Here is a 13,088-nt window from a genome sequence, read left to right on the forward strand (position 1 = left end):
TGGTTTCATTAGACCCTGTGATCCCAGATTATTCAACAGTTCAACTTGTCGCGCATCAATGAAGAAGAGGTTGAAGCCATTAGTTCGTTTTTTTCTCCTTTTTTTTTGCAGAATAAAATTAACAAAAACAATTTAAAATTATTCTTTCTTTTCTTTGGACAAGAGATGTCATTTCTTTATAAAGACGCCATTGGGTGTGTGGGTTAGAATAAAAAATAAATCAAGCAGTGTGCCTCAGTCTTCTGACATTCTCAAATCATAACCTGTGCAATGGGATTCATAAATGGTAAATGCCATACTGTAAAAATCACAACTATCATTTATATGTGACCTTTCGCGTCTGGAAACAATAACAGTGCCCATCTGCAGAAAGTAGGTGGGCAGGTGAGGTAGCTTTCCTCTAATAAATGTAATTTTGCTCTTTGCTTGCCATGTCTGTGAAATCAATATCATTTTATTTTTTCTATTGGAGAGAAATACACAGTCTCCTTTTCGGTATGAAAACCTCTGAGAGCCAAAGGTTCCGCTGAGAAAACATCTTCCATCATCCCATGTCTGCAGTGCAGGTCAAATTATCAGAAGTAATGTCACATAGGCAAACTGGAAGCAGTGCAGCAGGGAGGTACTGACCCAAGTCTCCCTCCTCCACAGTTTTCTGGCAGTGGCTTCCTTTTCACTGCAGCCTATGTCTGCACACACGTGCGTGTGTTTTTGTATGTGTGTGTGCAGAATTCCCTGGTTGCAAAGTGGAAGTCTGTTGCGAATATAGAGTATAAAATCAACTGTTTGTCTTTTGGCTTTCTTGTCTTGCCTATCAGTAGCCCACAGAGAAAAGGGAGGAAAGAAAAGAGAAATGATAGTGACAGAAACTGTGTGTGTGTGTGTGTGTGTGTGTGTGTGTGTGTGTGTGTGTGTGTGTGTGTGTGTGTGTGTTTACCATTTCTGTGCATTTCTGGAAATCAGCAAGCATTTTTTTTCTTTCAGTCCTTTTCAAAGCCATCTTTCTGACACATAAAGACTTTCATTCTAAATCCCTGGCACAAGCCCAGAGCCAGCAGATTTTGAGCCTAATTGGCCTAAACAACAGCGAGGGGTATCTTGTCTTTGCAAATGACTTTAGTTTTTCATAAAGAACGTGCGGGTGGAATTTGTCTGGCTTGTTTAAAATGTTCCCCCAAAGCAAGCGAGTCTCAAAACTAGAAGAAAAGGCACATGCTGCACAAGCCAACAAAAGTTAAGCGTTATTACAAAATTGCAGACAGAACAAGTTAAAGACCAGATGGCATTTTAAAATACCAAGTCGCCATTACTTTGTTACATTTTATTAAATAATTGTTGTCAGCAACCCACACATTTTCAGTTTCCTTATCTGAGTGCAAAGCTAGCTGTTGGTGAGAACAATCAAACCTCCTCTGCATTTCTGTTCTTCTCTACATCAATGGAGCTTCTGTCAAATCTGTACCATCAAACAGACGCACCCAGTGGTTTTTTTTTTTGGTTTTGTTTTGTGTGTGTGTGCGTGTGTGTGTGTGTGTCTGCTACCGAGATACAGTACCTGACAAATCTCTAAACACACCCAGCCGATTCCATCCGTAATTGGTACACTCAACAGTGAGGGGCGGCTCTGCTTCAGGAACATTTCACGAATAGCCTGTGGGCCACTTTTAAATCCATTTCATGACTTAGAACATTCCAACACACAAAATGTTTTTCACTCCATTTCTCGCAAGCAAGAGACAGCGGAGCTGATGTACTGCTGCGACGCCACTGTGTACATACGTCGTTAGAAATTCATGAGCTGCACAATATCTAAGTTAATTTATATGCGGATATCACCAGAGAGTTACTTGATGAATTATACATCGCAGATGCAACCCACAGAAGACAGATGAGTGAAATTAATGTGCACTTGCATTTCCAGAGCCCGGTCATAGCTGCGATCAGCACAGTACAGGAGACATCAGAGAGAATAAAGAAGTAACGACAAACGCTATTTATAAAGCAATTTGATGCCAAATGCGCAACAACAACAGTCCCCTTGCTGTGGTTTTTGGTTTCTTTTCTATACATTTTGAAGAAAACCAAAAACAAGATTTCAGAGTGAATCTGAGTGTGGTCTGCCGGAGGGAGTACAAGCCTCCAGTCAGCCTATGAATATCATTCTCCAGTTTTTCCTAAGGAAGTTTTAGCTGGCTCCACTGGAAATTAAAGAATCTATTAACGCTATTATAATAGTAAGTTTACCCCTTCAAATCGTGTAATTAATAGTAGGGTGTGAATTCCTAAATTTTCTAAGTTACACCCTCTAATTCTTCTTCTTATATATTTATATTTTGCTTTAAATCTGTAACTGCTTTCCACAAAATAACACTGTGAAATTACCATTATCTCCTGAACAATTTGGCTTTGAACTGCCTTTCATTTATTTTCATCTTGGACTGAGCTGCATGTGCATACTTTGGTTGCTAATAGAACAGTGTGTTGTTGAACATTCGAAAGCATTCGGAGAAGGCGTGTTGCTCATCCTTTGGAAGACAGAAGGGGCAAATTAAGGCGCGTGAGAACATAACTCTTTAATCAAAAAAAATTTAATGATTAAACTGACATAATAATTAATAATAATTATGCACCCAGCTCTTAATCACTTAATTTGGAAGTAAAACTTATAATTTGGGACATTTTTTTCAGCACTTTTGCACTGATGCTCTGCACATTTTTGCAGAAGATGTTTGGAGTTCAATCAATCAATCAATCTTTATCCCATTATCCAGCTTGGAAAACTCCAGCTCCTGCTTACTTAAAAACCTGATTAAGAAAAACTCCTCTGTAAGAGTGGGGCTTACAGGCCACGTCCAGCAACACAGGAAGACATGCACCTCCATCTTCATCGACGTGCCCTTTGCAGGCAACGAGAGATTCACTCTTGTTTTAATCGAAAAACACCCAACATACACAGCCACTCTGTATACTGTTAATTTAAAAGAGAACATTTTGTTGACAGGGATACTGTATAACAAAGGATGCCCCCAAGAGGAACTGGGCATAAATAAAAATGCTGAATATCAGAATAGAGCACACGCAGCTTACTTGGAACAAGTACAATGTGTAGCTAGACAGAAAACCTGCCTTTGTTAGCTCTGGGACTGTGAAATGAAATCGAATAATGTGGACAGCAGGGGCTAGGGCTTGACTGTGGATGTAGCTCTCCAGTGTCAACACACATCAATAAACAACCTAATAAAACGCCCCATGGTCAAAACATTATTTCAGCTGCTGTTCTACTCTTAGAAATGCTCACAGCTAAATCCTCCATCTTCTTTACAAATCATGCTATGTGGTCTGCGTTGTGCAGGTGGCTGCTGCCTCTGCTGATGATGTCACCGGCCATTTTTGTTTTTCTCCAAAGTACCTCTAACCTTCTTTCTTCTTAATGTCAGCCTCCTCCTTTCACTCTCCTTCTTTTCTCTCCATTGATCCAAGGGGACACAAATGCACACACACATAAGCCCTGCACACCATAGCAATAAACTGAGAAGTCCCAATCTATAAAGGGGTCATATTTTTCTGATTACTATCTCCTTATGTCTCTGTCTTTCCTGTCATTTTCATCACATCCCTTTCTACAGATGTAAGAAAGTGCTTGACGGACGGATGGAAGTAGCCACAGCAATGCACAGCTGATATGGATCAGTATAGGCTGCTGATGGGCTGTCTGCTGATCCCACCACAGGCATCAGGCATGGCATTTATACCACTTGGCCGCCCTCAAGCTTTTAAGAAACACCACTGTGTGTGTGTGTGTGTGTGTGTGTGTGTGTGTGTGTGTGTGTGTGTGTGTGTGTGTGTGTGTGTGGCATCAGGATTACTCAAGACGGGAAAGTAAGAAAAATCTATATGGTTTTTGGAAAGGACAGTATCTAGTTTATTACACAGTTAAATATGATGTTACAGCTGCAGCTGTTATACAGATGTAGGACAGCTGTGAAATAAAGAAAAGTGCATTTAAATTAATATCAAATATTATTCTTGCATACTTCAGTAACGCTTTTTCTGCCTTGCTAGTGATTCTAGAAAATCAATATAAAATATTTAACGCTTGATTTCTCAAACATCTGCACTGCTGTTAGAGTGTCAGTGTTGTGTTTATAGTAAAACTACTGAAGAGCACACAACTGTGAGAAAGAGGCTTTTTTCACGTTGTATTTGACAAGCAGCTGCCATGAAAAAATGAAAGTGATGTGCAAACTGATTGTGACGTAAGTTCCCGTAACTATAGTAAATATGAAACCCTGACAATAAGCAACAACATGAACCTTTGATGTTTTGAAAGAACTTACTTACCTTCCCTCATCTGCCCTGCGATCCTCTCTGTACTTGTAAAACTTCTGCAGGCCAGCCAGATGTGTATGCCATTGAGAGTGCCTTAAAGTTACAGTGTGGAATATCTCACCACTAGATGTCAGCAGACTGCAGTCAACCTCTTTTTTTCTTATCCCTCCCAATTTAAGTGCATAATCCTAAATACAGTGGCTGCTACAGGACAGAATTCTGGCTGCCGTTCATCTGTAGTGAGTATAGGCTGTCAGACTGACCTCAGCTATCAATATGTGTCCAGGGCTTTTTATTATGGACTTTGTGAAAGGATTCTGATGCTATTCAATGACTCAGTGAAGCTTCTGTAAGGTGACAGTGATACTGAGGTCAGTTGTTGAGGATATCCTGAAACTGTCTGTAGATAAGCACTGCTGATTTTGCCGCTGTTAGCTCCTGTCAGCCGGCGTTAGGTACTTTCTTTTAAGTGGATCTAACACTGTTGGACTCAGGTAGTTAAACCCTCATACGCTATGAGAATGCAATCAAACTGTTTATCAGAGGGAAATTGTGATTTTGCATATGATACCATCTGTAGCCACATACATTAAAATCCAATTACAATGACTGGCGATGTTCATCTCAGTCACTAGATTCAATATTCACAATATAATTTTTTTTTCCATTAAATAACTGAAAAATTGACTGACTCTAAATTTAAGTTTACAATGTTACCAATATCTTTTGCTAACCTATAAATCTACCAATCCCAAATGAAGGAAATTAAAGAAAGTTTCATCCCGGAAACAAATAATAAATCAAATTAAAGCAATAAAGTATTGTCTTTTAATCCAATATTGTTTTATGTTGATGTATGTTGATGTGTTTCTATTCAACAGATAATAGTTTGCTGCTTGCTGCACATACACAGACAATTTCACAATTTGCTTAACTTTGCATAGACTAATTTAGAAACCAGGTGATTGCTAGTCCTTGACATTCACAACCAACATTTGCTTAAATGTTGCTTAAAATGAATTTCATGAGATGAAGGTTAAAAGAACAGATGAGAAAACACACACACACCTAACTCTTGCAATCAGGCACAGGTGTTCATATCCCATCAAACATGTTATTTCCTACTTGACAAGCAAGAAAGATAATAGTATGTTGCTGTGCAGAGAAACTATAGATGAAGCCAACAACAATATACCTCCCTGCTTCCTGCCACGCAACATGTCATTATCCTAAGTCTTTTTCTCTCCAGTGAGGCGCCACATATGCTCTTAACAACTGCCGCACTTGTTGCAAAGTGCATCTCTTGATATCAGACCAATATATGTCTCTCATCCTAATTTCACACCATGATTTTACCCACAGGTTCAAAGTGCAGGTCTCTCCAGGAACAAAGCTACAATTCAGTGTTTTAGTCAATAACAAGCCAGCAGAAAGGACCAGGCAGGTGGTGAAACTGTAATGCAGGCAACCTCATTAAAAGAATGTCAAGGAGCCGAACAAAACAACAACAACACACACATATGCACCCAAGGACACGCAGCAACAATGAGGCATACACTCTCCACCCTCTGAACAAATACGAATCCTAATGACAAACCCCCATACATGTAATAAAGGTCACAATCACACACGCTGACACACTTGTCATACATGCACAAGCCAGCTCCGGGCTTCATTTTGGCCCAGGGAAATCAGGATGATCTGGGCTCCAGCTTCTCTTTGATGCTCAATTACCTCTGGCAGACCTGGCTAGCTGGGCCAATTAATTATTCAGCCTAGCACAGTAAAGTGTGGTAGGCACAAACACGATGTCACAGCAAGGTAACCGCTGACATACGGCTCACTGTAGGGCCCGCGCTAAACACACATCGTTAGGTTTTAATATGCAGCATTTTCATTTTTGACACTAAGAAGTACAGCACGGTGCCGTCATGTGGCTTTCCTTGTCATCCTGTCATTCTTCTGGGCATTTTTTTCTTCACACTATTCTGTCACTTCTCACATTTGATGATTCCCGGTCTCAGCTTCCCTGCTTCTTCCTCGTCTCAGCGCTTATAATCCTCTTTCGCTCTTCAAGCTATGCCACCAGTTCTCAATTTTTTCCACCACGTCATCTTTTCACCCACCTCACCTATCTTTTTTTTAATCTCTTTATCTTTTTGCCACTTCCCTCTTCCCTAACCTGCATGCTTGACCCCCCACGTCTTTGTGCTTTTTTCTTGTCACATCACCCATTTCTTTTATCTTCCCTTTGGCTTTTTGACTTCTTAATTTAATTTCTTTACTACTCTTTTGTTTTCTCATAGTAAAGAGTAAAGGAAAAGAGGGAGGATAATGGAGTTGAGGGGAAGAAGGAGGGCAGTGGGCTGACAGAGGGAGTCCCATATGCAGCGGGCTCATTAGAAGATGGGAGGAGAGTCAGCGGCAGAGCCACACTAGCAGGTATCCATACCCACCCACCCCCCTCTCTCTCTGTCTGTCTCCCTCACACATATTGCTGGCTTCCTGGACTCATTCCAACACTGACATATCACTATCTTCTCTCTCCCTCCCTGTCTCCTTCCTGCTGCGCTTCTGAAAGTCCTGCTCTCATTAATCACCACCGCGTACAATACACAGCAATTGGTGAATGATTTTACCTTTTACCACCTACCTGCACTATGAGGCCATATATTTTTACTATATGTGGCATCAGTGGAAATCGAGCCATAAATCCGAGGCATTGTTAAAATTGCATGTTTTTTTCCCCTCTTCTTTTACAGCAAAAAGAGAAGTGTGTGATTGAGGAAGACGAAATGCTCAAGGGCACTTAAGAAGCCTCCATGCCTATCTGCTGCATGAGCTTGGCCCAGCTTTCGTAGGTAATTCTCTAGTCTCAACACCCATCTCCCAAAACGGGGAGAAGCCCCTACCCCACCCCACATTCACCTTATTTGTCAAAATGAAACTTTTCCATATGGAGTCAGAGAAATGCTAAGTAGCTATGAGCAGGTTGAAACAGGCAGATTATGTCAGTTACTCGGTCCAGCCAAAGCTGTAGCGGCTTAATGACACTGTCCAGTCCACTCACCTCCAAACTGCAAATTTTCTCCATCTTTTCCCAGCTTTAATGCGAAGGTCAGCAGATGGTGAGGATACATTAACCGTGCAGGCAGGCGTGGAAAAAAAAGGAGGCCGCGTCACACCATCAGAGTCTGGTGATACTATCTCAGAAAATGCTATTCCCTGGGTAACCATTGATTTCCAGTGTTTAATAGTTGTTTTGTTTTCAACAGAAAACACTGTCAGTACCTTCCTTTCTTTATAACAAGGCCAAAGCCTCAGTGACAAACTGACGTCCTTCGAGCTGTGAGGTACTCTGTGTCCTCTCTGTCCTTGTCAAGGACACCCGAAGTAAGAAGAACAAGGTCTTGAAAGTCAGACCTTTTAGACCGTGCACACCTACATATAAACACGAATCGCCTCTTGTTTGCTTTTGTTGTACTCAATCGGTTGCAGCCTAAGATCAAAGGTGCATTAATACATTAATTGTATTAATTAACTGCTTCCTTTAGAAATATTCCATCTTTAGAAATAAACTTCCAAGTCCACACTTTGTGTTTAAAAAAAAGAAGAAATGACTAACTGACCAGCTCAATAACACAGCATTACAGGCAAAGGTGATCCTCTTCCTGATGGGGCAAACTGCCAATGTCACGCTGATTGATGATGAAAAAAAATTCTACTTTATGACTGACTTAAATGTATGAACTTAACTGCAATGTATCATTTCTAGAACATCCATCAGAAAGCCATGTTGGGTGCACAGCATTGCACCCTTGAGGGAAAGAAGAGTTATGTTTTAAAGAGGAGTGAAAGTTTAATGGTGCGGAACATGTATGTGATCTTGTAACAATCCCACTGTAATGGCGACACAGTAAAATTGTCCATTAGCGGAGGCCCATCGGTGTTTTTTATGTTATTAAACGAGCTCATAAGCATCAAGTCGCCACCACGAGCATCAAGTTATCTGATCGATGAGCACAGTGTGGCTGCCAATTAGCACCGACCCTATTCCCATGAATATGCAAATGAATCGATGCCAAGTGTATATCAACTGTCAGCTAATTGCCTGAGGCCTGAAAGGTTCTGAATTTAAGGGGACGTATGCATGTTTTTTTCCTTCATGTTCCATATTTATCTGTCTTTTGCTTTTCTTTTCTTTTTTTGCAGAATGTATAGGTGTAAACCACATGCACAACACAGCTGCCATTCAGCATCGGGGCTTTTGTTACACCTCAAAGAGGGACCACCTTTAGTATGAAGCTATATTTATTCAGCAGGAGGAATGAAGGAGAAAGGAAACAAACATTTAATCTCACTTTCAGTCATGTATGTAAGCAGTTCCCTGTTGAGGAGACAAACATTGTCTACTACTGTGAGGAAATGTTTTGACAGCTTTTTCATCTTGCCTACTTTAATATGGAGGTCAAAGGTCAGATTTAAGTGTAGAACAGAACCCCTGGACCTCTTACAGATTCATTTTCTTGTGAGTTGACAGGTGCTGTAGGTACTACTGGTGTCAGACAGTGTCTGAGCTCAGTACGCTGTCTCGCTGCCCGAGTCACATGAATTATGAAAGGTTCTGAAGCAGGTGAAGGAAAAAAGATGGAAAGTGTCATCCTACTCAGACACCTCTGCCTCAATATTCATTTTAAAGTAAGGATAGAAAGCAACATTTTATTGCTGACACCAAAATTTTACATTGCAAAGTCAACAGACAACACTCGTTATATCGCGTCCTGTTAGACTTGACACACTTGGTCAAATATCAAAGCACATGCCACTGAGAGTTCCTTTCTGCTTGTCTTGATCCTGGTCTTCACTCATTTCATGTGCACAGAATTGGCCTCGGGCACACCATGTGGGGGAAAAAAACATACCTGATGTGGTTTACAATAGCCTGTTTGCTGTGCTTAGTGAATGCCCAAGTCTGAAAGTCTCAATATGGCACTTTTTCACCTGTTTATCTGTTGCATTATCACTGCTTTGCACAACCAACTTGCACTTTCTGATGATAAAAAAAAATCAAACTCTTAACACATACACTATTTTCCAATCTTCCCCGACCCAGCTCTGCTAAAGAGAGCATAACTATAATTCAAACTCTTCCATTCACATCAGCACTACGTATAAGGCCAGCTCATCGTGGCAGCTTGTTGGACTGTCGTCAGCACTTCATCCTGTGGACGCCTGCCAGACAGAAGCCCTTCCGTCCGATCAATAGGCACCGGCGGCTAGCTTCCCCCCTTTGCTCTCTTTCGCTGTCTTTCCCTCCCTCTCTGGGCGACCACAGTATAAAGACTGTTCTGTTCTGCCAGCGCAGCATAGTGATTAGGCATTAGGCCGGTGCTGCTGTGTGAATTAGCCTAATCTGTGTCCGCGATGAAGGACGAGGCTTTTCATGGCCACTGGAGACATTCACTGGACATAAAAGAAGCTAATCTTTAGAAAACTTAGAGGGGATGGAGCATGTGTCAGTATCTGTGTGTATGTGAAGGATGGAGATTGCGCAGGAATTGTTGAGAGAGTTCCCACAGTGATAGATCGTTTCTAATGCTTCTTATCCTTCATCAGTAAAAATAAATAAATACATTTAAAAAAAATCTACTTCCTGAGGATTTGCAGCTCATGGGGAAGAGAAATGTTGTATTGTCATTTCTTAAAGTACTGGAAAAGTGGATAAAGTGCTGGCTGAAACAGATTGAGGCTGCCATCCATGTAGGGCGTATGTGAGGAAAAAATATATTCCTTTATTCTTCAGTCAGTTTGAGGGGAATTAGAGGAGACTGAATTGTCACAAGGCTGCTTACCTGGCCACAGAGGAAGCTGCCTAAACCTGCAGATCTCAAAAGTTTTTTGTTTCTTTTTTTTTTGTACTTTTGCAGCAACGGGGGCTTTGATGCGACAGAGCAAATACTAGCACTTTTTCAATCCTTGTACATCCTTATGTTAGTTGTCCATCATGCACCTGCCCAAGAGTTGACATGTAGCAGCCTGAACATGCACCCACAGCATGCCTACCAGCAGCCCAGCCCTCCTCCTGCTCTCCTCCACATCATCTGCTTGATATATTGTATGCCCTTGACAAACTGCCAGCGCCCAATCCCCCTCCTGCAAATGTCTATTGATCAAAGCACAAGTATGGCTGTGGAAAAGGTATATAGTCTGACCCATACTCTTATCTTTTTATTACCTCTGGTGAGCCAGAAACTTACAGAAAAAAGGGAGTTCCAAAAAAGGGGGGGGGGGGGAGCGATTGATTTAGAAATAAAATGCAGTAAAGTCCAGACAGCATGAAGAATATAAAAACTTTATTTCTGGTTTTGACTTTCAGCAGTCTAGCAAATAAAGAGCACCTCTATCTCTTTTGTTGACACGGTGCCTTTTTGCACCTTTGGAGTACTTTTACGCACAACCAGTGGTGAATTTAGGTCAGCAGCCAGCTGGTGCCAAATATCTGTTATGTGTTGGGTGATCTTTGCACAGCAGGAGTCTTGTTCCTGCGATGAGCTTCACAGTAAGCTCGCTGTTAAAAGCAGGACATCATATTTAACTCAGCCAACCAGTTTCATAAAATACACGAAGGAACCCAAAAGTCATCTTCACACCCCCTGCGCATTCCTCCAATATGCAAGTCGTACTAAAATGAAGGACCAGAAAGCACGGGCGTCTGTGGACCCGACAGCTTCCACCTCTCTGCCCGATACTGTAAAGGGGAAAATAACGCGATGACTTACCGAAATGAGATCCTGGCCACTGTCAGGCGTCTCCTCGTTTCCCTACTGTCCCTGGTCCGCCCCTCTTTCAAGTCAATCCGCAGTGTGCTCAAATCAGAACGGAGCTGTGAGCCTTTTCGCTGCGTCCTGCGTCCAGAGTTGCCGGGGATGGAACAACCATTTGCCGGGATGCTGGGGCGGGGGTGCAAGGCTGAGGCATCCGCAGGGAGGAGGATGAGAGGGATGTGGAAGAGACGGGTGAGAAGGAGGAAGAGGCGAGGTACAAAAGCGAGGAAGGAAGAGAGAGAGAGAGAGAGAGAGAGAGAGGGCGAGCGAGCAGCAATGCACTGCAGCGACAGGGAGGCAACACCACCGGAGAGGAGAGGAGGCAGACAGCAGCCCTCCGTCTCGGTCTCGCGCTCACTCGCACATGCGCGCGCACGTGCAGTTCTGTGTTAATAGACAGATATAGAGCGCCATCTTCAGGTTGACGTGTGGTAGGAAGGTGTTGGGAATCGAAATCTCGTATTAAAAATCATCTCTTGCGTCAAGTGTACCATTCAGTTGAAACCTCCTCCATAAAACGCCCTTTATTCCCTCGTCTCTTGTGTCCCACCATCTCCGATCATATGTATGCCCAAAACCAACTCTTATCCTAAAGCAACCCAAAATCTAAATGAGACCCATAATCCCACTGCTGCTGCACACACACGCTCCATGGCAACCAGGTCCCTTTGGGGGTTATGATGATGATCACCTTGCGTCGGTCCCCTTTTCCTTTCTTGCTGTTGCGTCGTATACGTTTCCCAACGCCAGAAAAAACTGAGTATTTCTCAGATGTGTGGTTGTATCATGAGTTAATTGTCCTGGATTGACTGAGATGAGGACTGAACCTTTTATTTCATCTTTGTTCTTTATCTGGCTTCTAATTAACTTCCACCTTCTTCCTTTCATTCTTTTGATTTTTTTTTCTCTGTCTGTTTAAGAAGACAGTTGTGAGAAATAGCTCTAATTAGCCGGCATGATCCTAATTTCTTTTTCAGTGTTGAAATGTCAAAACTGTATTAATAGATGTATACCACCACATCACTATTCATCAGTAAAGGCTTTTGCATTTATTTCCATATTATAAGTTTATTTTAGATAGCATAAGTTTAATGTGTGGCAGTATCGTAACTCTCCAGTTCATAATATTTTATATTAAATACAATTTTTTCTTCAACAACAGTTGTGGCATAAGTTCCTTTTTTCAGAAGAAGTGCAAAGAAATTAAACTACCCACATTAGTTTAATGACTGTAATGTTTGGGTCAGGATTCTGTTTTGGTGGTGAGATAAAAATAAAAATGCAGATTTAAAACTCACTCTAATGAGCTGTGGGGCTTTAATGCCTGTTTTTGGTCTTTTGAATGGCTTTAGAATAGACACACGATATATATCGTAGTATATATTATATTTATATATATTATTATATATTATTATATAATATATATATATATATATATATATATATAAAATGACAATCTGTTGTGCAGTAGTATCATTATGTATTTATTGTGATTATTATTTTTTTTAAATGTCTTGTACTTTTCCCCTGAAGACAAATAAGCAGTTACAAATTGAACTGAACTCAACAAATAAGAGGTTATACCAGACACATTTACTTCTTTAATTCTTTTATTTGAATTTAATCAGATGGCAGAGCAATAGTCAACATTGCTCAGTGAAAGTAAGTAGTAAATACAGTTTGAGATTCATCCCCATGACAAATGCAGGTAAGCTTGACATCATATAAGGTGCTCTTTTATTTTATTTTATTTTTTAAATTAATTGTCAATCAAAGTGAAGAATTTTGGCCAAACGGTGACTCGGGTTATCGATCCCAAATATCTATTTTTTTGTTTATTTATTGTCAGTGTGTGTGTGTGTGTGTGTGGGGGGGGGTGTTAATAGCATCTGAGCAAGATTTTTTGAAATTATTAACAAGCACAGCCACTGACTC

General features: G+C 41.1%; 1 protein-coding gene across 3 annotated transcripts in view; it reads right to left on the reverse strand.

Annotated features, from left to right (window-relative positions):
* The window catches only part of ctnnd2a (catenin (cadherin-associated protein), delta 2a), a 270,721-nt gene that overhangs the window by 249,429 nt on the left and 8,204 nt on the right, over positions 1–13,088 (reverse strand). The window contains exon 2 of one of the 3 annotated variants that reach the window (XM_042214497.1): positions 11,109–11,298. The exons of 1 other annotated variant lie outside the window; for it this stretch is intronic. The gene's annotated coding sequence lies outside the window, so the exon portion shown is untranslated. Of the gene's footprint in view, positions 1–11,108; positions 12,478–13,088 lie in introns of those variants that run through there. One more of the 3 variants, XM_014339797.2, reaches the window with a different exon arrangement.

The sequence above is a fragment of the Haplochromis burtoni genome, unplaced genomic scaffold (genome assembly GCF_018398535.1).
Source record: "Haplochromis burtoni strain Fernald_Lab_line unplaced genomic scaffold, NCSU_Asbu1 Contig_1, whole genome shotgun sequence".
NCBI lineage: Eukaryota > Metazoa > Chordata > Actinopteri > Cichliformes > Cichlidae > Haplochromis > Haplochromis burtoni.